At 48.4% G+C, this 25,532-nt stretch overlaps 1 protein-coding gene across 6 annotated transcripts in view; it reads left to right on the forward strand.

The window, feature by feature from the left end:
- Positions 1-3,888: 3,888 nt before the first annotated feature.
- Positions 3,889-25,532, forward strand: part of SIPA1L3 (signal induced proliferation associated 1 like 3) — a 225,285-nt gene continuing 203,641 nt past the window's right edge. For 3 of the 6 annotated variants that reach the window (XM_045786053.2, XM_045786088.2, XM_087870714.1), the window contains exon 1: positions 3,889-4,431. The gene's annotated coding sequence lies outside the window, so the exon portion shown is untranslated. The other 3 variants (XM_045786081.2, XM_045786062.2, XM_045786071.2) reach the window with 3 other exon arrangements.

Below are 25,532 nucleotides of genomic sequence, written 5' to 3' on the forward strand. Positions count from 1 at the left end.
CTGTGAATTCCTTTTTAAGTATACTCTGAAGCAATAAACCATTATGATTGCTGTTTTTAGGCTCCTCTGGTTCTCAGAGAAGTGTTTGTTTCTCTCCAACCCCTACTTTGTGCTTTTTAGTTGCTCTGGAAACATGACAGCTGAATTTATAGTCTGGCCAGCAGAGGGCAATGAAGGCCATCTTGTGCCTGCCTGATGAAGGAAACCTGATGAACTTCGGGTTTGAAGAAGTAGCTCCTACCAGAATGAGATCCCAGGCCACACATCAGCATCACCTGGGACCTTGTTGGGAATGCAAATTATCGGGCTCTACACCAGACTTACTGAACTGGTAACCCTGATGGTAGGGCCCCCAAATCTGAGGTTTACAATCTCGCCGGCTGATCTTAGGCACACTAAACTCTGAGAACCACTTACCTGGAGTGGTTGGAGTTCCAGATCAGTTTGGCCCGGGGCCTCCTGAGGTGAGGTCAGCAGAGCCTACCCTCTGGCATGACTAAGCCTAAGCCCTGTGTTGCCGCAGAGACTTGGTGGCTGGATTTGGGGGAAGCAGTAGGCAAAATGTATCATCCTTTCATGTGTAGAAACCGCCCCCCCCACCTCGAGTTTTCACATCAGTCACTTGTTAGAGCCCTCCCCCCAAAAGTTTTCACATCAATCACTTCATTCCTTATCAAAAGAATTCTGAAAGGCAAATAGTATTATTTCCATTATACATTATGGGGAACATGAATTCAGAGGGGGAAAGGGATGTGTTCAAGGCTACATGGGACAGATTCAAAACAAAGATCCAACCCACAGTTCAGGCTGCTTCTACCATATCAGAGGAGGAAGAGGCTCTGCCAGCTGATGCCAAGGAAGCTCTCCGACCTACAGACCCACAAATGAGAACTGGTGACTGATGACTGGCTATCAGACACTAACGTCCCCTCTGTCTCTTTCTACTGCATGCTGCCCTCCTGCTGTTGCTTTTCTCATTTTCTTCCCCTACAAGCCTACACTTGCCGCTCCTTTGGACCACATTTCAGGAGCCTGTGTGAGCTGCTTCAGATCCTGCACATCAGCGGATGGCCCAGTGGGCCAGGCCCCACAGCTCGTATTTGCCCCACTGGCTCCTCCTTGAGGCCCCAGAGCTGCTGAGAGAGTAGTCATTTGTAACAAATTTGCAGTTACTGCCATCACTTTCCACTGTTTCTAACATCTCCTCTGGGTCCAACTTCTCTTGGCTAGACTGCAAAAAGCAACCAGTTAGGACCCTTTGGGGGCACATTCCTTGGGGGTTAGAGAGAAAGAAGGCCTTCCAACCCCAAGCCTCTGTTTATTTATTTATTTTTGCCACTCTCTCCTACCCCATGTACCAACTTCCTCGGGTCACCCTCAGAGGAAACCTCTCTCCTAAAGTTCCCCCACCTTTGATTCCCTAATCCCATTATCTGTCCTTAAAACCAAATTCGGAGTGAGCTCCAGATGCCTTAGTTCCAATAGTCTTGACTTTTTAATATCTTGATAACCCAAAGATAATCGAACGGGAGAATTCAAACCCTGCAGTCAATTAGGGGAGTTAGTACTTGGGGCCAAGGTTTGGTATGTCTTACTGACTATGGAGGCAAACCAGGTCTGTGACTGGGCATCGCACTGCATCCTCTTCTTAGCCGCAGTCCACTCTCCCATGTGGTGGGATGGAAGGCCAGATTCCAACAAGCCATGCCTTTGTAATAAAGAGAATTGGCTCTAGGGGGCACTGCACTCCTTTTGGGTCACTCGGAGGCTCCATGTGCTCTGTTATAGGAACGTGCCGGCATACAGTTCTTGCCCCATAGACCTTACAGTTCAGCGGGGAAGGCAGACATCAAAGAATTGTCATAAAATTGATTACAATGAGAAATTCTGAGTGATGGGTTCTATTATTCTTTGAACTTTTCTGCAATTTTTAATCTTCTCAAGCTTAAAACAAATTAAATTATGCTACTGATTCACTTTTAAGAATCAAAGGAACAAAGTGCTGTGAGTACATATAAGAAGGAAACTTGGCCACCCAAAAGAAGGGTGATGTGTGCTCCACACATTGCGATAATGCCCTGCATGAATTCCTGTGGCCTCGTAGATGGCTCTCACATCAGGTGACAGGGGTGCAGAAAGCTGGTATCAGAAGGGCCTAATTAGTCAGAGGGGCTGTAATGTCAGAGGCAATCTTGGGAATTGATTAGGCATTTTAAATACATTGTTTTGTTTCATTCTTATGATGATTCTATGACTTAGCTAGCATCCTCCATTTAAACAACTTTTTTAAATGGACATGGTAAAAAATATTGAAAAGATACTAAGGAGCATATAATGCATGATAACCTATCCTTGTTTCCCCTTCACAAAGGTAACCCTGGTTTTGTCTTTCTACAGGTGTTCTGTACATACTCAAGCATATATGTAAAAGATATCCTTACGAATAGTGCACTACATACAGTGTTCTGCACCTCTTTCTCACCTAATATATCTTAGAGATGAACTCATAGTAATTACATATAGCTTGGTCTCATTTTTCAACAGTTGCCAGTGGCATGGTATTGATCATTTATTTATCCAAACTTCTATTAATGGACATCGGACAGTTTCCAACCTTTTGCTACAATGCCACAAATGAGTATCTTTGTTTATGCCTCAGAGTTTTAATTTTATTTTAGTTAAATGAAAATTTAAAGTTGAAGCAATGTAAATGTTTTCTCATTAAACATAACTTATTTTGGATATATTGGGTTAAATAAAATATTAAAGTTAATTTCACCCGTTTCTTTAATTTTTTAATGTAATAATTAAAAAGGCATATGTGGTTGTATTATAATTCTGTTAGATAGTCCTGCTTTAGATTGTCCCTCTCTGGCGGTGGTCTGATACCCCCACCAGACTGAATTCCCTAGGGTAGGAACTCAAGTCTGTCTTGATTTCCCACTGTCCCCATAATCACCCAACCTGGCATGAAGTAGGTGCTTAATACAGTTTTGTTGAATGAATGAGCAAATGAATGACCCTCTGCCCTCTCCCAGGAAGAATATATGCTTCCCAGCTTCAAGTCTTACTGAGCATCTTCTTGTAAGAAAGAATGGTATTGACGGGGTCTTCTTGATGGAGGACCTTGCACTTAAGCCAATTCCCTCGGTAACCCCTACGGAGTTGGAGTGGTAACATCCATTTTTTGATAAAAGGATCGGATTCTTGATTATGTCCGCAGGTGGACTAAATTTGAACAAAATTCCCAGGCTGTAGGTACTCAACAAACACTGGACACCCTCAGAATGTCTGATCAGTGACTGAAAGGTGCCTCACAGGGCCTCCAGGGCAGCCCTCTAGGTGGTGGTCCTGAGGGTCCCGTGAAAGGAAGAGCTCTGGAGCTGCCTGGGCCAGCGAGAGGCCACCACACCCGAGTCCCTACACTCTCTGGTGTTCCGGCCCTCGGAGCGGGCGGGAAGGAGGGGGTGACCGCCTTTTCAAGGCTGGGGCCATCCATGCCTAATACCTGTGACGACAGGACTCCCGACAAGGGACGGGTACGGCGTGTGTCAGGCGATATCCGGGAGTTCCTATGTGAAGGAGTAGACCTAGAAGGAGCGCCTGAGTAGCGACCTTGGGGGTGCTGCGGGAAGACTCGGCGGACCGAGCGGTTAGCCCCCCAACCCCGCGCCCCGCAGCTAGACCGAGGCGAAGGGAGTGAGCGCGCGTGCGCACTGGCGCGCGCCCGGTAGGAAAAAGCCCAGCGCGCGGTTCCGCGCGCGCGCGTTCGAAAGGAAAAAAAAAAAAAAAAAAAGTCTCCCCCGCGGGGGCCCGCGGCATTTAGGCCGGTGTTGGCCGGCGAGCGCGCGTGCGCGAGCGCGCAAAGACGCCCTCCTCAGCTGCTCCCCTCCATTGGGGGTCTAGCGCACAGCTCCGCTGTCCCCACCTCTCCCGAGGCTCGCGCCCTCGGGGTAGGTACCTCGCGCCTGGCGGAGAGGGGGGTGAGTCAGCCGGAGGAAGGTTGGAGGCGGACAGGTCTGGGAGAAAGGGAAAAACCGCCCTCGCGGAGCGAAGAGCTCGGCCACCGGGCAGGAGTCTGCAGAAGACACGCCTCCGTCCCTCACGCCCCTCGGGGCTGCGGAAGTACTCTGGAGACTGGCGCGGCACGGAGGCGACAGGTGGACTACCATTCCCAGAAGGCGGCGCGGGGCTGCGCCTACTGCTCCCGGCAATACCTGCGCGCCAGGCCTTCCCCCTCCTCGCCCCCCCTCCAGTTTGCTGCTGCCTAGGGCGAAACTACAGTTCCCAGGAGGCTTCGCGCAAAGCGGCTTGGAAGTGGGCAGCCTGGAAGTCACTCGGGCCACCCGAGCTGGCGGCGTCTCTAGCGAACGGCGCGGGGCCGGCCGCCGCGGTCGTGGGGCCCGCGGGGCGGGCAGCAGTGACGCCCAGGTATGTGGCTTCGGGTCCAGGCGCGGCCTCACTCAAGGGTGGCGGGGAATCGGTGTCCCCTCGGACCCCGAGGGTCAGCGCGGGCTGGAGACCCGGCGGACGGCCGAGTATGGGCACCGGTTGTGGGGGGCGGCGGCGCTGGGACTCGCGCCCTCCGGACCTCACCGGACCTGTGCCCGCATGGCTCAACTTTCGAGACGTGCTACCCAGCACTGTATGGAAGAGCATGGAGTGGGAGTCGGGTAGCGGTGGGTTCGCGTCCTGCCTCTGCCACTCGGGAGCTGCGATCTAGGGAAACCGCACCGAACCTCAGTTTCCCCTTCGGTAAAACGGGAAGAAGAGTATCTTTTGCTGGGGATTCTGTTGAGATGTTGAGATATGGCGAATAAAGCATTTGGCACATGGGAGACACTTACTACATATTTGCGCTATTGTTGGCTCCCAAGAAGTAGGGTGAAGGTGTTATCTATAGCATAGGGTTAGTTGAGGGTGTGCGTGTAAAGGGCCGGGTCCGTAGTTAGCACTCAGTGCAGGGTGGCTGCTGTTAACTGAAATTATTTTAAGCTTTGGTTGGGAGGTGGAGACCCAGACTCAAATCTAAGCTCTGCCATTTATCAGGCGTGTGACCTTGGGCAACTGACTTCACCCCTCTGTGGCTCGGTTTCCCTCTCTGTAAAATGGGGATTTTAATAGCAGCCACCTCAAGGAGTTGTTTTGAGGATGCATTGAGAATATTGGTTGTAAAGTGCTTAGAGCAGCAGTTGGCACATAGTCAGCATTCAATAAAGGGTACCATTTATTCAGCGTTTTTCCTGCGTCCCAGAGACCCTCTGAGGGTGGGGCTCTAGCTGTAGTCTAGGTCTGGTCCACGGTGGAAAACCTCTGATCTACTTGATTTCCTCTCCTGCAGCATCAGGTTCCTCGTTTGTAAAATGGGATGACAACATCATCTCACCGGGTTGTAAGGATTTGCTGAGATTGTATTCCTAGTCCAGAGCCATCTCTTACTAAGTAGCAGCTCTTCTGTATTATAATTGTTCTTCTTCAATGTTCTCCATCTGGCCCAGAGACTGTCTAACTGTGGGCTGTGACATGACAGCCCTGAGCTCCCCCACACGTTCACTCCCAGCCTCAGTGTCCCATCTGTGAAATGGTAGTCACAGGATTTTGTGCCAGGCTTGTTTTGATGATTCCAGGAGATAATTCATGTTTAGCGTTTAGCACAGGGCAGGGTGCATAGTAAGCACTTAAGAAACATATCTTGTTTCTCTTAATAGGCCTTTGCTGCTTTTGGTTATATACAGAGCAGAGCAGGGATGAAGTTAGTGCTCCCCCACTAATTTTTATTCACCAGAGATTAAATTCTGGAACATGTACCGTGTAGGAGCCTGAGAAGAGATGGCACTGGCCTGCTGTCGGCAGCCCCCTGCTCACCTCTCCCACACTCTTCCCCCCAAGCCAGCACATTTACCCCAGTGCTTTATGTACCACCCTGGGGCTGCAAGCATTTGACCCTGTCTCGAAGCTGTATTAGCTCCCTGAGTTCCAGCTCCAGGTGCAGAGCCTCTGCTTCCTTGATTTCCCCTGGTGACTCTCCCTTGGACACCATGATCTCAACATGTTCAACCTAAACTTCTCCTCCCAGACCCAGGAGTCTCCATCTCGGCAAATGGGCCAACTGTGACCCAGTTGCCCAAGCCAGAAACTTGGGAGTTGGGCTTCTCCCGGCAGCCTTCCCAGGTCCAGCTGATTGGCAAGAAGGATGGAGCTGCCATTTCAAAGAAATACCATTTCATTGGCCCATGATGGTCTCCCATCTCGTGGGCACCGAAAGTCCACCTTAGTCACTGGAGATGGCCTTTTTCTGGTAAGGTTGAGTTATTTCCTTCGGCTCACCGAGGATTAATGCATGTAAAACATTATTAAGGGTTGGAAAAGACAATACAGACTTGGGCTGACTGCAGTGGCTACAGGTGTGGCAAAAAGGCCTGGATTCTGAGGGGGCTCATTTCTACCGATGTGGGTAAGTTGTTCATTTCTTTCTCAAAAGTTATACTGTGTCGGTGAGTTAGAATATCCTGAATGGGAAGGCAGCCATCCTGGGCATTTGGGGAGGCAGTGCACATGCCGGGGAAGAGGCTGGCAAGGGAATTTATTATATCCCCGTGTAGGTTTAAGTCTGTTGGCAGAAACCTGTCATTGTGATTTCATTTGATGATGGGAACCTGTGATCTCAGTCACATTTGTGTTGGCCACCAAATTTACCTAAGTGTTTTTTTTAATCTGAGGAAATAGAGTAGTGACTTTTAAAGAAATCTTGGTCTTAATTGTTAGTGACAACAGCACATGGTTTTTTAGCAGTCTGTGTGGAATGGTCTAAGAGTTAAATGTGAGCCTGTTTTTCAGACATTGCAGTTGTCAGGTGGTAAATCAAAAATGGAATTTAGAATGTTCAGTAATTGGTGCTTTTTTTTTCCTGTAAACATATTTCACTGGTAGATTTCAAATTTAGGTTTAAAAAATGACACCGGTTATGGTAACAGCTTAACCTTGTCATGTGTTTAACTTGCAAAATCTAAATTAAATATATTTATGTTTTAATAAGACAAACAGTGATCTCCTTTAAAGTGTTTGTTTTTAGCTTTTAGAATGAGAGGCTACTGAACCAATTCGTGCATCTGTGCTTTCTTTAAGACTGATACTGCTCCTGTTGCTTAGGACTGCTCTGGTCATGGACTTGATTCGTGTGTGGGAGAATGGGTTGAATTTGTCCTTAAAAAGGTTATGCGGAGATATACAGGCTTGGTGTAACATGTCAAACGACACGGAGATGAATAAAGAAGGTAGTAGGTGCCGCCCTCCACTCTAAAATCCCCTCCCCTGAAGGTAACTATTTACTCGGGCAGGGAGTCTTTATTAAGCATCTGCGGTTGGGATTGGAGATGAGGTAGTGAACACAATGGATATGCTTTCTGCCTTTGGCAAGTTCGGTAGACGCTCTCCCTTGCCTTTTTCTGTGCTTGTAAGGATGTATATATGCATCTAATGATTGTTTTTTTCCTTCTCCCTCGCCACTCCCCCATAAAGGAGGGGTAGGGATCAAACCACACGTATTTGTAATTTGATTTTTTTTCAATTAATAATAGGTCATATCCCTTCAAGTCATTGCATACAGATCTGACTCATTCTTTTTTCTTTTTTCTTTTTAAGATTTTATTTTTAAGTAATCTCTATACCCATCCTGGGGCTCAAACTTACAACCCTGAGATCAAGAGTTGCATACTCCACCAACTGAGCCAGTCAGGCACGCTTGACTCATTCTTTTTAACAGCTAGATCCGCATTCTTCAGTATGAGGAGACCATGCTTTACACTACCGTTCCTCTGTCGCTGGACATTTAGGTTGTTTCTGGTATTTTTTTTTTTACCTTTGCAAAGACAAATCCAGTAAGCGTTCTGGTACATAGGCAGTAGAGCATAGCGACTGAAAGCATTTGGACAGTGAACAAGACAGGTAAGATCCTCACTGTCCTAGGGTTTACATTCTAGCTGAGGAGGCATGCGATAAACAAGGTAATTTTAGATGGTTTAAGTATCATTGAGGAAATAACAGGGTGAGGGGTTAGCGAGTGGCTGATAGGGCAGGCTGGTGGGGGGGAAGGAGTGGTTACTTTAACTCGGATGCTACGGGCAGGCCTGCAGGTGCAAGACGCACCAGATGTGCCAAGAGCTGTGGGAAGAACATTCCAGGCAGCAGGAACAGCAAATACAAAGGCCCAGAGGTGGGAGTGAGTTGACTACAAAAACAGGATCATTGTGGCTGGAGAAAGGCGAAATCCCATTTTTCAAGTTCGTGCTACTTTAATTTTTGTAAAATATTGGCTAATGATTCTAATAGCACCTAACATTTCTTAATGCTTACTCTGTACTAGTTGCTCTTCTAAGCATTTCACACTTATCCTCACAAGACTCCCATGAAGTAGATACGTGCATGGGACTCACTTTACAGATGAGGAGCCAATTCCAGACTCTAGACTCTGCCCACATGCCAAATTGCTCCTCTTCCCAGGCCCTCCTTACGAGTCTGAGGCAAGTTTACGATGTGGATGCAGCATTTCCTTTCCAAGTTGTCTGACATGCAGAGCGCTGTGGCCTATATTTAGTACATCATTCATGTGGCACTGTGAGTGGTCTGGGGAGGTTGTGGCATCATTTCCACTGACAGACACAACGCGGTCAATTTCTGTTGGGAGGTTTGTTTGGTTGTTTCAGAATTGAAGGCTCTTTAGCAGAGCCTGTCTTCAAATAAAACAAGGGTGAGCATGCTTGAGGTGTGAAGGAGAGTGAGCAAGGTGAGTGTCCCATTTGGGTGAGCTTTGAAGAGGGACTTGGGCTGAAAGGGGAAAGAGTGTTTCTAAGCACTAGGCCAGCTTTTTTGACTGTCACAGTATCAGAATACAGCCCAGCAACTACAGAGCTACCTGGACCTGTGGGGGCCCTTGCACCCTGCTCCCATCACCATGACTGTGTCCATTTTGATTTGACATAGCCTGGGCTTTATGGGTTGTTTGAAAGAAGGGCAGGCCTGGCTAGATGTGAAGACAGTGGTGGGTGCTTTTAAGAGGAGAGCATCTTTTATCCCGCCATCTAGGAAACATTTTTTTCCTACCTAGCCTGTGTGCCAGGCACCATGCCAGACACTGACAATCTGAAGTCCTGTAAGAAGACACTGACTCCCAAGGGTCGGTAGCAGTATTGTCCATTTGAAATACAGTGTGAGCCACCAATGTGGACCATATACAGAACTGAAAATTTTATAATGGCCACATTTACGAGAGTAAAATGAAATGGGAGAAATTAATTTTAATAATATATTTTATTTCATCTAAAATATTATCATTTCACATGAAATCAGCGTAAGAATTATTGAGACGTTTTACTTTTTTTTTTCACATTAAGTCTTCAAAATACAATGTGTGTTTTACTCCTTCAGCCTATCTCCATTTGCCCAGCTATATTTCAAGGGCGCAGTAGCCACATGTGTTGGACAATGTGGGCATAGGGTATGAGACTCATATGGAAATCGAGGGTGGTAGTTCGCGGCGATAGATCAGAGGTGCCGTCCCTGTCGTATCTTGTTGAATAAAGGCGCATGAGGGCTGAAAAGCGTATTTACCATAGGCAGGTATAGCTAACCTCCCATCTGTCATCCGTCATAGGTGCCTTTGGGCCTGGCACTGTGCTTCGTGCGTGCCGTGCGTGCCGTGCGTGCGGTGCGTGCCGGCAGGGACCATGATGATCCCTGTTGTACAGCTGAGGGAGCTGCGGTCTGTCTACGAGAGGCCACTTGCTCAAGGTTCGGAGGTGCTGGAGGCAGAATTTGAACTCTGATCCAGAGACCGTACTCTTAAATCTCTGTCGTCTCTGCTGTATTAGTGTTTGAGGGAGATGGGCTCTGAGTTTTGAGCAATAAAAGTCACAGGAGGGACTCATCGCACAAAATGGATTCCCAGAGTTTGCCAGGAACAATCCTCAAGGCCATGTTGGTGCTGGGGTCCTGCTGTAGACGTGAGTGACTGACACTTGCACTCCTTACTTTGAGCTCTAGGTTCAGCGGAAACAGGTCTTATCTCCCAGGAAAGACAAGGGACTTTGAGGACTAAGGAGGAGGGTGGGCAGGGACAGTGAGGGAGGCAAGAAAAGGGCCCAGCCTATTGAAAGCTCATTCTAATTCTTTGGGCATGAAGCCTCTTTTCCCCACTGGCTCTGTCCCTCGAGGCTGTGGCTCTCTATGAGAGCTGTGTGACACCTTCCAGCAAGCCCAGTGACAGCAGCACTTCCCCAGTGCACGAATCTTGCTTTTGCTCTGATCCAAAGAGGTATTGCTGGATGGGGGCAAGGGGGACGCCACAGTGGTTTTCCTCTTTCATCCATTGAGAGTCATTGTTCTAGACTTCTAATTACTCGCCTGGTTCAGGGTGCCCCTGCTCAGGGGCAGGATGAATCTGGGCCTCCTACCCAAACAAGGCAGGTACTGGAGATTTCTCAGTTTGCTCATGTCCCCAGGTAGTGGCCTGGTGCCAGTCTCTGTCCCCAGGTGGTGACTCATGAAGGTTTTAACCTCTTCACCACTCTCGTCTCCTGCTGCTAGACAGTGCCTGGTATGTGACAGAAGCTCAGTAAAGTGTCTGTCGGCTGAAGTAATGATACTAGCTAGCGTTCGCCGAGCTCTTGTTGTGTATAGACACACTGCTCTGAGTGCTTTTCATGTAATTTCTCATTTAATCCTCATCACTACTCTGTGGGGTAGGTTCTGTTATTATTCCCCTTTCCCATATAAGGCAACTGGTCCTGAGAAGTGCAGGTCCTAAAGCTGCTGAGTACCCCAGCCAGGATTCAAACCCGAGCCACTGGCTCCCCGGTCCAGGCTCTTAAACACTAACTCTTTGGTCTCTTGCGGAAGGACAGATGGACGAATGGGGTGGGCAAGCGGGACCATACTAACTCTTTCAGCCTCTCCACTCCACGTGTGGTCTCTGTCCTCCTGTTCTGGGATAGCCCTGCATCAGGTCTCAGCCCCTTTGGGCCTGGAGGCTTGAACACCACTCTGGACGTGAGGTTTTTCTATGATTCTGGAACCTGCACTTCCCCTTTCTTTAAATTAACAAGAACTAACTGGTTATTTGATATTATGAAAGAATTCTGATTTTTTTTTAGGTGCGATAATGCTACTGGGGTTCTGCTTAAGAAAAAAGTCTTTATCTTTAAGACCCACATTCTAAAATACCGTGAACTGGTAAGGTGTCCAGGATTTGCTTCAAAATAATGTGGACGGGCTGGGAGTGGAAGGGACAGTGTGTCTGGGTGAATGAAGAGATGAAGTAACTGTTGAAACAGCCAAGGGGGGTTATTATACTCTTTTCTCACCTTTTTGTGTTTGAGATGTCTCTCCATGAAAAGTTAGAATCAAGGACTAAAATTTCACTTGGAATTTGTGTATTTCAAGCTCAAGTGTAGGTCTGGGGAGTTTCTTGCCTCTGCCCAGTCCACTTGTATAATAAAAACAGGGTTTTGGGGCTTTCTTGTTGTTTCCATTATGGGGGTCAATACGTGGCCCAAGGCCTTAGAAACCCCCTTTGGTAAAGCAGCATCTGGGAGCCGTGAGGACACCAGTGAAGGTCCCAGTGGCCACACACATGCCCGGCTGTGAGTACTGGCCGCAGTGGCACTGGCCCTCTGAGGCAGTTTACAGAGGTCCCACTTTCCTGAGATCTGTTTCTTCCACCACCTGACTTCGGGGGCCCCTCCCACATTTTTTCCTAAGACGTGTTTCAACAGGAGGCTTCAGATCCTCCCCCAATCCTCCCCTCAGGACAGACATGCACAGATCCTTCCTTTGATGGGTCTTTGTTAAGGCCCCACAGAGAACCAGAACCCAGCCTTTGGTTTGCCTCTAGCACTGCAGCAGGAGGCAGGGAAGGTGCCCCCTTTCAGTTCTGACTTTTGACAGCAGAAGGGGCAAGATGCAGCTTGTGACAGTGCCTTGGACCTAATATTCCTCAGCCAGCCAGCAGTTAAAACTCCTTTATCACATATATACACCCCCCTACTCCCCATATGTAGAGACTCCTGTTGCATTTGTTCTTTGGGGGACTCTCACTTAATCTGAATGTGGCAGAAATCCTTGTGTGGAAATGGCAGGAAAAGAGGACACCCTCGTTTGGGGGTCTCTGCTTATCGTTTGCCTGCCAGGTAGGTAGACATAGGTGACAGGGACAGGAGCGCTGGTCTGATCCTGCCAGAGGCTGGCATTTGTTCGTCTCCTGATTCGTTCTTTTCTCCAGTGCCCGGTTTTTCTCAGTGTGTGGGCAGGAACGCAGAACTCCTTCTGCAGCCCTCTGGCTTCCTCCGCCTTCTGCCCCCAGCATCCTCTTCAACTCTGTCCTTTCTTTTCCTTTCAAAGGCTTTGAGGTGAGTCCAGTGTGGTGAAAACATGAGGAGGCACTGTCACCAGCTTAGCTTGATTTTCCCGTGTTGCCAGTGTAGACCTGCGCATGTGGGGTCTGAGGGTGGCAAACCCTAAATACTGTGATTTTTCAGCATAGGCATTCGGTGGGTATTCACGGAGCAGAGCACTCTTCTAGGAACTAGGGAGATGGCAGCGAGCAAGACAGAAAAGCTTCTCCCCTTCTGGGGCTGTCATTCAAGTAGGGGATTCAGATAGTAAACAAGAGAACTCGGGAAGATGTATGCTGTGTCAGGTGGTAATAAGCACTAAGCAGAAGAAATTAAATAGGGAAAGGGGATAGGAAGTATTAGGGGGAAGGGTGTTGAAGTTTTAGACAGCGTGGCCAGAGATGGCCTCCTTGGGAGGTGACATGAGTACAGGCCTGAAGGAGATGAGGCAGTGTGAGTGGTGCGGGTGTCTCGGCAGAGGGGGCAGCCAGTGCAGAGGCCCTGAGACATGGGCCTGGTGAGATTGAGAAGCTTACAAGGAGGCCCATGTGGCCAGAGCAGGGGAATGAGGGCAGAGAAGTGACAGGCTTGGTGATCTCTTAGGATCCAGTACAAGTTTGTCTTTTTTTTGAGATGGGAAGATATTGCAGGGTTGAGTGATTTATTACATTTCATTAAGTTTTGAAAAGTCACCACATATGCATGGAATCAAAGGAACAAAAATAAGGCACTCACCTCCCGTGCGCAGAGGCCACCACCATCCCAGTTTCTTGCTGGCAACCAGCTTCTTGACACTGCATTAAGTGAGTTTCCTGGCTTGTATTCGGTTGAACCATATGAAATTACCTTTTTGCAGAGCCCAGAGTGTTTGAGTATTGGCAGTTTTATGAGGTTCAGCCTAATAGCTTTCCAGAGCCTGAGAAATCGACCGGTGCTTTCCTGCTGCAGGGGTTAGTGGTCAGAGGTCAGGACCCCCTCCCCCTTTCTGCATCCTACACAGCTCTGTCAGTGTAGCCCAACAGTGTCAGCGACAACACCAGTGAGTACAGAACCCCTGCCCCTGCCAGAGCCCCATACCCAGTCTTGCTGTTAAGCCTGACAAGAGGGTACCTCTTCTGCTGGGACCTTACCTGGGGGTGGCATTAGTCATTCTTTGGCTTTCTGCATCTTAGTGCTACCAGTTTTGAAATCACAGAGAGCTCCCAGAAGGAAGGGCACCCCTGGACTCTTGCCGGATGTTTGGCATGACTCACGTGGTGGGGGTGCTCTCTGGGGCCGGGCAGAACTTCTGGGCATTCTGGATCACTAACTGGGCAGAGTAGCTGGCAGAGTGCCCAGCCTGGGGTGTCCGTGGGATATCTGCTGGGATCTCAGAGGCTCAGGCTACAGAAGGAGGTCCGGGAATGATGGAGAGAGGCCTTCAGCCCCTCCTGTGTGCTACATCCCTGCACTGACCAGACAGTCTCATGTCTCTAGAAGCCGAGGGCACTGGGCTGGGTTCTGGGTGTAAAATAAAGTTAAAGGAGTTTTGGACCCAGCTTTGGAGGAGCTCAGTGAGGAGGTTGTGTCAGTTGGTATGCCTTTGGTTGCAAACAATAGTAGTAGCAACAACAGCAGCAGCAAATAGGTAATTTATATAATGTCTGCCCTATGCTAGTCACCGTACTAGGCGCTTCCCACGGAGTGACTCATCCAAGTCTCCCAACAACCCTGTAAGAGAAGTACTCTTATTATTCCTTTTTTTGCAGATGAGACAATTAAATTTAAATAACTTGCCCAAGGTCGCACACCCAGAAAATAGTAGTGACAAGATTTGGACCCAAGGAGTATGACTCCAGAGGCCTCACTCTGAACTCACTGTGCGTTTCTGGAGTGGTTTGCAACCCCCAAACCTGGAGTGCTTGTTAAAACACAGATTGCCAGACCCCACCCAGAGTTTCTGATTCAATAGGTCTGACTTGAGAATCTGCATTTTTTAAAAAAAAGATTATTTATTTATTTATTTATTTGAGAGAGACAAAGCACATTGGGGGGGCAGAGGCAGAAGGACAAGCAGACTCCCTGCTGAGCGAGGAGCCTGACATGGGGTTCAATCCCAGGACCCTGAGATCATGACCTGAGCAGAAGGCAAATGCTTAACCGCTTGAGCCACCCAGGAACCCAAGAATCTGCATTTTTGATAAGTACCCAGGTGCTACTAGCGCTCCTAGACCTGAGAGCACATTTTGGGAACCACTGACCTACTGGAATAGGAAACCCAGATGATAGTGGCCTGGTCAGATTTATGATCTCACGAAACAAAAAAGCCCATAGATTGGCAGCACCAGGATTGACTCACAATGCCTCTAAGCAAGCCCTCTAAGTTGTGCCATTCTGCCATCCTTGGTTTGTCTCCCATGTCCTCAGACTCTCCTCGTGGCCACAAGGTGACTGCCACAGCCCCAGCTGTCACACCCTGACAAGGCTGTATCTAGCAGCGAAAAGAGGGCATCTATCTATTACTCACCATTTATCTCTAACAAGTGAGGAAACCTTTCCTGGACAATCCGACTCTCAGATTCCCTTCACATCTCATTGGCCAGCATTGTGGCATATGACCATGCCTGGGCAAATCACAGGCAAGAACAGATCAGGATTTACTCTCAGGGCTGAGGCCGGAACCATCCTTACCTGAAGCACATGACTGCTGGGAGGAGAGTGGCTACAGAAATAAAATTGGAGTACTATTTAGAAAAGGACTTGGAGAGGGGGTTGGAATTGGTAGGCAAATGACTGGATCTGCTGCAGAAGTTAGTAAAACAAAGTGGAAGCATCACACTCGTATATTCTCATGTCAGTGTACTTACACACTTTGTTTTATAATTACCTGAATCAGGACATCACTTTTGTTTTCTACTCATGTCCACCTTCAAGAAGGTGCACCCAGTCCCTGTACCATAGGAGATGTTGGTCTTGTTGAGAAATCCGGTATTTTTTTTTTAAAGATTTTATTCATACATTTTCGTGTGTGAGAGAGTGCACACAAGCACGTGCGTGCACGAGTGGGGCGTGGGGGGGGCGGGTGTGGGCAGAGGGAGAAGCAGGCTCCCCACTGAGCAGGGAGCCCAGCGGGGGACTCGATATCCCAGGACCCTGGAATCATGACCTGGGCTGAAGACAGATGCTTAACCGACTGAGCCACCCAGGCGCCCAAGAAATCTAATATTTTGTCTGAAAATCCAGGCAAATGCAAGCTGAGAGTGATGAGGCAGCAGTCTGAGGGCAGTGTGCACGTGTTTGAGAGCGTTTGCTCTGCTCAGAAACACTTGATTCTCTCTCTGCTCTTGACCAATTGCTGTGCAAGGTGCTCCTGGCAGAGGCTCAGTTTTCCCTTCTGAGGACTGGCTTGTAAGGTGGCTGGGTGGATAAAAGGAGAGGATACAGGTCCAGTGCTTACCCCCAGTCACTGGCACATGATAAGTGCTCACAAGTATGACCTCCGCTATTAACAAATGGGACTTTTTTAAAAAAAGATTTTATTTATTTATTTGAGAGAGAGAGATCGCACGCATAAGCCGGGTGGGGGGGCAGAGGGAGCCGCTGACTCCCTGCTGAGCAGGGAGCGGGACTTGGGGCTGAATCCTGGGACTCCAGGATCACAACCTGAGCACCGAAGGCTGACACTTAACACCCAGGTGCCCCAACAAATGGGACTTATTAATTGAATAATTAAGTTACCATTTAATAAGCCCGCCCTCTCCTTCCAACAGTCGTGAAAGTGACCATTCATTTCGCAGACTGAGGTTTCCTGTGCGTGCCTGTTGCTCCCGCTCATGGACACAGTGTAAAGTTACTGCCCTGCAAGACTACAGACGGACTGAGGAACGAGTGTGGGCTAAAGTGGGGTTGGTAGTGGTACTGACTTCTAGGTTGTTGGGTGGATTCAGTTAGTTGAAGTATATAGAGCACTTAGAACACTGCAGTGGCCCACAGCGAGCACTTAATACACGCCGTACAGTTGACCCTTGAACAGCTTGGGGGTTGGGGCACCGACTCCCATACAGTCGAAAATCTGTATATGACTTTTGACTCCCCCCAGACTTAACTAATAGCCTATTGTTGACCCAAAGCCTTACCGATCACATACACATATTTTGTATGTTGTATTATATACTGTATTTTTAGAATAAGCTGGAGAAAAGAAAATGTTATTGAGAAAATCATAAAGAAGAGAAGTACATTTACAGTACTGTACTATAAGAGCTATATAAGTGGACCTGCACAGTTCAAACTCATGTGCAGGGGTCAACAGTATTTGTGTGTGTGTGAATGAAAAGAAGGGCAGTAAGAATCTTTTTTTCCCCCTTCAGCTGCCCAGGATTTAAACACCGTGACCATGATCACCCCCTATTTTGAAGGTAGAGGCTGAATCTGATTGAATCTGAGGGCAGCATGTCATAACTGTAGCTGATAGCTGGTGAGCATTTTTTGTGGGTTAGGCTAAGTGCTCACTCTACAGACCTCACTAACTCTCAAATTCACCCCATTTTACAGATGTGGCAACTAGGGCCCAGTGGGGGGACCTGTCTCTCATCTTGCAAGGAGATCTGGTGCAGTGGTTAAAACTGGAAACCCAGAGCTGCTCTTCTGGGGTTACCTCCCCCCCCCCCCCCCCACGGACCACTTTCTTGGGGAGTGCCCTCCAACCTGTGACTTCTCTTCCTGAACTTTCTCACTTGTGAAATAGGAATGATAATAGTGCACACTAGGAGGCTGGCTGTGAGGGCTGGGGGAGAGAACTCCTGTGAAGTGCTTACAAGGGTGCCTGGTGCAAGGGCCCTCAGGTTCTGGTCGTTGTTATTATTAGGCAAAGCCATTGGGCTGTGTTTGCAAAGCCGGCGGGAGAGGCCCAGCGGCGGTGCTTAATCATTAAGCTGTGTTGCCTCTGCGAGCGAGAGAGCTGGCGGGCAGGGAGCGGGCGGGGAGTCCGCCCCGGGGGAGGGAGCCCACCTTTGGATGGTGAGGTTGTGAATGAAGCGGGCGGGCGCCAGGCCGGGGCGGCTGTGGGCACGGATCCAGCCCTGGCTCGGTCGGCGAACAGGTGGCCCGCTCGTGGGTCGGCGCTAACAGGCGAGCCGTCTTTGTTACCTTTGAGCTTTCTCTGCAGCCCATTCAGGCTCCTCAGACCACGTGTCTGGTGAGTAAGGAGCTCTTTTTTTCCCTCCCCCCCACCCCGCCCTTCCAAAGGGACTGTGGGCGAAGAACCCTCCTCGGGAGCGCGGCGGTTCGCTTCTCGGCGAGCCGCCCCGCGCGGGAAACTCCGCGGCTGGCGTGTGCTTGCGGCTGCTGAATAAGCCGCTGTTGGGAGCTGGCGCGGCAGGTTCGTTTCCGCATTCCAGACACCCACAGCGGGCCGGGGGCCGGGGGAGGCAGCCGCCGGGGGCCGCCGCAGCCCGCCGCGCTCGGGCAGGTGGCCTTGCCCCTCGCCGGGAGCGGACGCGGCCCCCAGCTCCCCGCAGCCACCTGCCCGCTCACCTGCCGGCTCTGTGATCCGGGTGCGTTCCAGGCCGGCTCTGGGGTGAGTGATGGTTGCCAAGTTTGCTGGTAACTTGTAGAGCAAAGAAAGGTAATAATGTGTTTCTCGGTTTCGGGAATTAGACTGGTGGCTTTCTTGTTTTCTCCGCCCTCCCCTTCTCTGTCATGAAATGTTTACCTGTCCGCTCCTAACTGTGAAGAAAGGTGGGCGGAGTGTTGAGGGAGTGAGAAGAAAATGGAGGATATTTCTCCCCACCAGAAGGAATCAGTCCGTGAATGCTGAGCTCCTGTGGGATGCAGACTTCTGTGCCAGGGGCCGTGGGGCATCCCAGCCTGGTACAGAGGAGCTGTGTGATCTCAGGCGGGTTCCTTTCCCTCTCTGGGCCTCCTTGTCCTCATCTGAAGAAATGGGAAATAGGAGCAGTACCCACTCACCTTTCCAATGAATCTTATTATGTAAAGTGCTTACAGCCTGGGCACTGAGTGGTGCTCAGTGTCAGCTGTCCCTGTGCCCCCACCCCAACCATCACCCCCCCCCCCCCAATTCCCTGGCTGTATCTCTGACTTCTTAACTGCCGCTGGCTGTACTCCAGAACTCGGGCCTCCTCCTGTTCCTCCCTCAGGGCCTTTGCCCTGGCTGTCCCTCTGCCTAGAACACTTCCCCCAGTATCCCCCAAACTCCCTCCCCCTTCAGGTCTCTGCTCAGATGTCACTCTGTCCATGAGGCCTCTGTCCTTCCTAAATAGTACCTTTTCCCTGACTCCTAGCCCTTTACTGTGCTTTATTTTTCTTCAGAGCATTTATTACCACTTGACATACTGTTTATTATCTGCCCCCCCACCCCCACCCCAGCTGTAGGCTCCATAAAAGCGCAGGGACTTCTGTCTCTATCCTTATAGGGCAGTTCCTGGCATGTGGTAGGTGTGGGATAAATTATTTTATGAATGAATTTATGATATCAGGTGCAATATTGTCCGACGATGGATGGCTGTCCGCATTTGGGGTTTGAGTTAGAATGTCACCAAACCTGCAGCTGTGGGGAGGTGGCATACCCACACCCTCCCTTTGATCCTCACTGGGCCTGCCTGAGGCACCCAGGCTTCTGGCTTCCTGTCCCTCAGCCCCTCCAGTGTGTACAGTCCGGGCCCTGCCTGTAGCTCACCCAGGCAGCCCAGATTCACGTGGCAGGGGACAGACGGCCTTGGCCCTGGTGAGTGTGGAGGATGTGTGCATGTTAATTCAGGTGGGGCAAGCTTTGTCGGAGACACCACCCATATGCACACATGTTCCTGTGTATATGGAAAGCCCGCTCTGTCACCACGTCCTGCTTGGTGTTCCTGCAGTAAGGTCAGGGAATGATTTGGAAATAAGAATTAACCAGCTAGGCACATTTCATTGGTCTTCCCTGCTTTCACAGGCAATAATTCTCGTTCTGGGGCTGAACAGATTTAATTAAACGGTGAACTCGAGGAGTCTGTGTCGTAGCTGACACCTCATCAGTCCTCTGGCTCCTGGTGTCAGCAATTGGTTCTGTAAAAATATCCTGGGCAGGGCTTCCCCAGGCTCCTTGGAACCAGGTCAGTGGCCCTCTCGGATTTCTCCCAACAGCATGAGACACGGAGGGACTGAGGTGCTGATGGACCTCTTGCTGCATCACATATCATCACGCCTCTGGGCCTGCTGCTTGCTATATTAAGGATGTGCGAAGTGCCAGCGGAGCGGCTCCTACAGCATTTAACTGTGCCCTTAGAGCTCCAAGTGCAGCGGTTTTGGAGTCGGGTTGGGGTCCCTCCTGAGAGACCGTTGCACATGATGCTCAAGTCCCAGCACTGCCTACGCTCTGGGCACAGTGCTTACCTTCTCTGGGCCTCCATTTCCTTATCTGGAAAATGGGAATAATTAATAGTTCCTGCCTTCAATGAGAAGTTCAAGTGAGATCGGGTGACCTAGTTAGCACTGTGTCTAATGCATAGAGAGCACTCACTAAATGGGGGTGATAATTATGAATTAATTCCAAGCCCCTTTTAAATTTTTTTCTGTCCCTGTTTTGTGGACTCCTCTCTGCCCCCTCCTCCATGTCCGCATCCTCCCCCAATACTGCACTCATAGTAACAATCCAGTACTGTATAGGTCTTTCCTCATTTTCCCCCATGGTTGTATAATCCTATAGAGAGAAATGTTATCCCATAAGGGATAATATTACCCGCATTTTCCTGCATTTGGCTTTTCTGACATGGCGATACCATGTAGAAACGGCTCCAAGTTCTCAGGTAGCACTCACATTTGCTCTTTTTAATGGCTGCAGTAACACATGGTGGTGTGGGTGTACCATAATTTATTTGGCCAGGCCATCCCTGATGTGCATTCCCTTTGTTTCTGGCTTTTTTTCCCCCAAATTATTATTTTTATTGATAGCCTTCTTTAATTAGATTGCAGGCGTCCAACCTGCTTCACCACCTTGTTAACTTAAGCTCTCAGCCTTTGAGAACGAATATGAAGTAGCATTAACATAATGATACCTCTGGCCCAGATAGGAGATGTATTTTCTGAGGGTTCTCACCAGGTCCAGCACAATGTTGAACTATCTGCTTTAAATGCTTTTTAATTATAAAAGTGATTAATAGATTCATCACCCTTAATACAGATCAGTTGTGCCTAATGAATACTTGTTACAAAAAGAGAGAGAGGAGGTTCGTGTTTTTTCGTTTTAAGAACCTTTGTTATCAGTATGTGAGAGGTTTGGTGGGGATCTTGGATCGATGGGTTGTCCTTTAATTATGGAACGTATTTGGCTTCATGAAACTTGTACAGCGGTGTACAAGATAGAGGTTTATTCCAGTTCTCTGTTGCTACAGAACGAGCACCCTAAAACATAAGGCCTTAAAATGACAAACTCGGGTTTACTGAGGCCCATGCGGATGGCTCTCCTGCCAGTCTTGACTGCGGTTTCTTAGGTGGCTGCAGACAAAGGGTGGATGGAGCTGGAACGCTCAAGCTGTTTTACTCACATGACACCTTGGGGATGGCTGGGCCACCTCCGTCGTCTCCATTCTTCTTGTATATGGCCTTGCCAGCCAGTAGCTGGACTTACAACATGGCAGCCCAGGGCTTCCTAAGCCTCCTTCCAGAACTGGCCCAGCTCACTTCAGCCTCATTCTGTTGGCTAAAGTGAGTCATAGGGTCAGCCCAGATACAGCATGGGAGGGCTGACATAGGACTTGAGTTCCGAGGGGTGGGGCCAGTGGGGACCATCTTTAGAGACTACCACAGCCTTCATTTTCTCACGTAAGGACAAGTGCCGAGGTGAGCAGGAGAAGGTGGTGCCACAGCTCACCATAGCTCCAGTGTCCCAGGCTCCTCTCTGTGTGTGTCGCTGCTGCCCTTCACCTCATAGTGCTAAGAAGGCTGATCCACCTCAGCCCCACATCCTCGTTACAGGCAGAAAGAAGCAGAACTCTTAAGGAAGGGAGATGATCCTCTATTGGGAAACCACAACCTTTCCTGAAATCTTTAGCTGACTTCTACTTGTGTCGCTTTGGCTGGAGCAGTCCATAGCATGACCACCCCTAGCTACGGGGAAGTCTTGGAAATGGAGTTTTTAAAGCCGGGCTTCTCACCTCCCTGAATGAAGGGTCAGTACTGAAGAAGAAGAGAGAATGGGCTTGCGAGTAGACATCTAGAAGTGGTCTGTCCAGACAGCCTAAGAGGCAGTGAGGCAGCATGCATTCATTTAGCATCTGTTCAGTAAGTACTTGGGAGGGGCGGCACACCGGGCCTCTTAGAGAGGCTGCAGGTCTTGGGGAAGGGAGCCCCTCTGGGGGTTAACACTGATCATTTGCTGGCCTTGACTAGATAATCGCTCAGCTCACGTCTCCCATGTAGATGTTTGAAGTTGACTAATGATAATAATAGCCAGTCTCGTTAAGGACTTACTTCGTGTAGAGGAACTATGAACCAACCCACACAGTCTTCACGATGGCCCCATGAAGTAGCACTGTTACTGTCCTCCCTTTGCAGATTACAGAAACAGATGCACAAAGTTAAGTAACTTGCCATAGCCAACCCCCCCTCCCAGGGAGTGTACAGTCGACATGCGGTCTCTGGTGGTCTGGCTCCGGAGTTGTGAACCACTGCGCTATGCTTTTTGAGTTTATTACAGGAACTGTTTCTTGTGGAAGTGAATATGTGAGTGACGGCAGAACAAAACATGAAGCAGAAACCACCTACTGCTTCATCCCCTCCACTCCTGCTTCCGGCCTCATTGGTCCCATCTGTCAGTCACTTGGTGAACATGCTTCCTCACCTCTTTCTAAATGCATTCCATTTTTTAAAAATGGCCTTTGGGCACACAACATCAAATTAATCAGAATCCTTGGTGCACCATACACTGGGATTTGGGGGTTCATCCAAAAATGTCTGTTACAATGAACAGCCATTAGCCTACTGCCTGCCCAGGAATGAGAACATTAGCAATAACACGTGAACCTGTGTTGTGGTACTTCCCCTCCCATCCCCTGCCTGCTCTCCCGGAGGTGACCACCATCTTGAATTTGTTGTTTATCATTCTTTATCTTAAAAAGAATTATTTTTGAACTTTATACAAATGATATTGTCTACAAACGATGTATAGTCTTGTGGGACTTGCATTTTTCACGTAATACTGTGATTCTAAGATTGATCCAGACTTTTTGTGTAGCTGTAGTTCATTCTGTTTTTTGCTGCAATGTGATATTCCACTGGTTGAATATACCACATTTTTGTGTTCGTTATTTGCATGCCAAAGAGCATTTCATTGGTTTCTAGATTTTTTGCTGTTCATGGGCTACTGTGAATGTTGTCCCATGGATTTCCTAGTATGCATTGACAAGAATTTCCTTTGGGTATGTAGTGGGCACCAGATTGATGGGTTGTAGGATATGAGCATCTTTGACTTGGCCAAATATTGTGACTGTTCTCTGAACATTGCCTTAACTAAGGGCTCGGTTTGGTAAAGCTTTTTTATTTTTCGCCAGATACGAAATGAAATCTCATTGTGGTTTCAGTTCCATTCCTCCAAAGACTCATAAGGCAGAATATCTTTTACCTTTCTTCTCCTGGTTGTAGCTTGCTCATCACTTTTGCTGCTTTTTAGTACTGATTTGTAGGGGTTCTTTATATACACTTGATCCTGAAACTGTGGAGGTTAGGGGCGCATATCTACGGAGTAGTTGAAACTCTGTGTATAACTTTTCAGTCCCCAGAAACTTAACTACTAATTGCGTACTGTTGACTGGAAGCCTTACTGGTAACATAAAGAGTTGGTTAACACGCCTTCTGTATGTGATATGTATTATGTACTGTATTCTTAAAGTAAGCCAGAGAAAAGAAAATGTTATTGAGATAATCACGAGGAAGAGAAAATGCATTTATAGTACTGTACGAACTACATAGGTGGACCTGCGCAGTTTAAACCTGCAGGTTTGAAAATCATTTCCAGGTCAGCTGTACTCCGGTTACTAATCCTGGGGCAGCAGCCTATTTAACCTAATTTAAAATTTTGTGATTCTTATGTCATTTCCTTGGTTGTTTCCTAACCCCCGCTTGCCCTCTGCCCACCAACTCCATGATAGCTCTTTGTGTATCCGCAGCTCACGGTGATTCTCTTCTTTGGAGTAGTCCTCAATTTGTGGGCATTTTTATATATTTGTGTAGTTATAGGACCCACCCCACTCACTGTGCAGAGCTTTTTGATCCCAATGTATCAGTTCGATTAGGTTCAACTGCATGTAGTAGAAAATTGCATATAAAACAAAATGACAGTGGCCTAAGCAAGATAGAAGTTTATTTCTCTATCACATAAAGGAGCCCAGTGCTGCATTCTTATCGTGGACCTGGGCTCCTTCTATCTCTTTGATCCATCATCCTGTCCTGCCACCTCATGATTCAATATGACTGCTCAGGCTCCAGCCGTTGCATCCCAGCAAGCAGGAAAGAAGGAATGAATTTGGGCACCCCTGTCTCTTTAAAGAGTCTTAATGGAAGTAGCACACAAATTTTCTACTTTCAGATTCTTGCTCAGAACTTAATCACAGTACCATATATAGTTGCAAGGGGTGTGGGAAGTGTAGTCTTTATTTCACATGCCCTTGTTTTGAGGTAAAAAATTTCTAAGTTAAAAGGGGAGACTCGCTATTGGATTAGGCAGCCAGCAGCTTTACTAGTTCAGATGTGTTTCCTAAAAATGGCTCTTAAAGCAGCTGCCAGACAACCAGGATGGTACCTCAAGATGATGACTCTTTTGATTCTCTGATTTATTACACAAATATTTCTTTTTTTTTTTTTAATTTTATTTATTTATTCGACAGAGATAGAGACAGCCAGCGAGAGAGGGAACACAAGCAGGGGGAGTGGGAGAGGAAGAAGCAGGCTCATAGTGGAAGAGCCTGATGTGGGGCTCGATCCCATAACGCCGGGATCACACCCTGAGCCGAAGGCAGACGCCCAACCACTGTGCCACCCAGGCGCCCCTACACAAATATTTCCTGAGCACCTGTTTTGTACCAGCACTGTTGTGGGAGTTGGGAAGACAGTGACGAGCAAAACAGATGACGTTTCCAGCCTTGTGGGGCTTGCATTGTGAAAGGGAAGATAAATAGTAAAGAAACAAGGAGTGTGTAGTAAGTCCAAAAGAGAATAGGTGTGAGAAACAATAAAGGAGGGCACACACAATGAGAGTAAGTAGCACGGGGTGCTCTCTGGTTTCTGAAGACATGCGGTGTGGTTGTAGAGGGTGGGGTCAGGGCAGGCCATTTTCAGGAGATGACATTGGAGCAGAGGTGGAGAAGGGGAGTGCGGGGGTCACGTGGGTATCTGGGGGAAGAGCATTTGGGGGAAAATAAGTACAGGGAGCAGGGGAGGGGAGCAGGAGGGTGGGAATGAGCGGGGGCGATCTGCGTGGCCATGGGGGCCACAGTGAGGACTCTGGCTTTACCTACACTGACATGAAGCCCCAGGAGAAAGACGCCATCCGGTCGTTAGCCCTTGGGAGTGACAGTAGTCACGAGCCGTCTTCTCTGAGTCCAGCTCTCTTAATCACCTCTAGATGCCTTGTGAAAAAAAGTAAATAGTTTCAACTTTCCTTAACCAGGACCACTACCCACCCCCACAGGATGATTTTAAAGTTCAATAGTTCAGTTTTTATCTAGGAAAGATAAGAATTTTTTTAAGGGCACAATGACAATATTATAGTCCTCATTAAAATAACTAACAATAATAGCTTGACCTCATCTAGAATCCAGTTAGTGTTAACATTTCAGATCATCTCATAAATGTCTTTTTAGAATCGATTTGTTCCAATCAAGGTCCGCTGTGGGATTTGGCTCACATGCCTGTTAAGTGTCATTTAATCTATGGGTACCCCCGCCATCCCCCCTTTTTTGTATAGTTTATTTGTTGAGGAAAGCCCTGCGATTTGTTGTGTAGATCTCCCATAGTCTGTGTCTGGGATAGTATTTCTGTGGTGGCGGCGAACTCGTTCTTCTGTCCCTGTGTTTCCTGCAAATGGGTGGTTGCGTTTGGAGCCTGGATCAGATTCAGATTTGAGATGTACACACACACACACACAACACACACACATTTGTGTGTGTTTCAGGG

This window comes from Ursus americanus, chromosome 21 (assembly GCF_024610735.1).
Source record: "Ursus americanus isolate L20-20 chromosome 21, mUrsAme1.1.p, whole genome shotgun sequence".
NCBI classification, from domain to species: Eukaryota; Metazoa; Chordata; class Mammalia; order Carnivora; family Ursidae; genus Ursus; species Ursus americanus.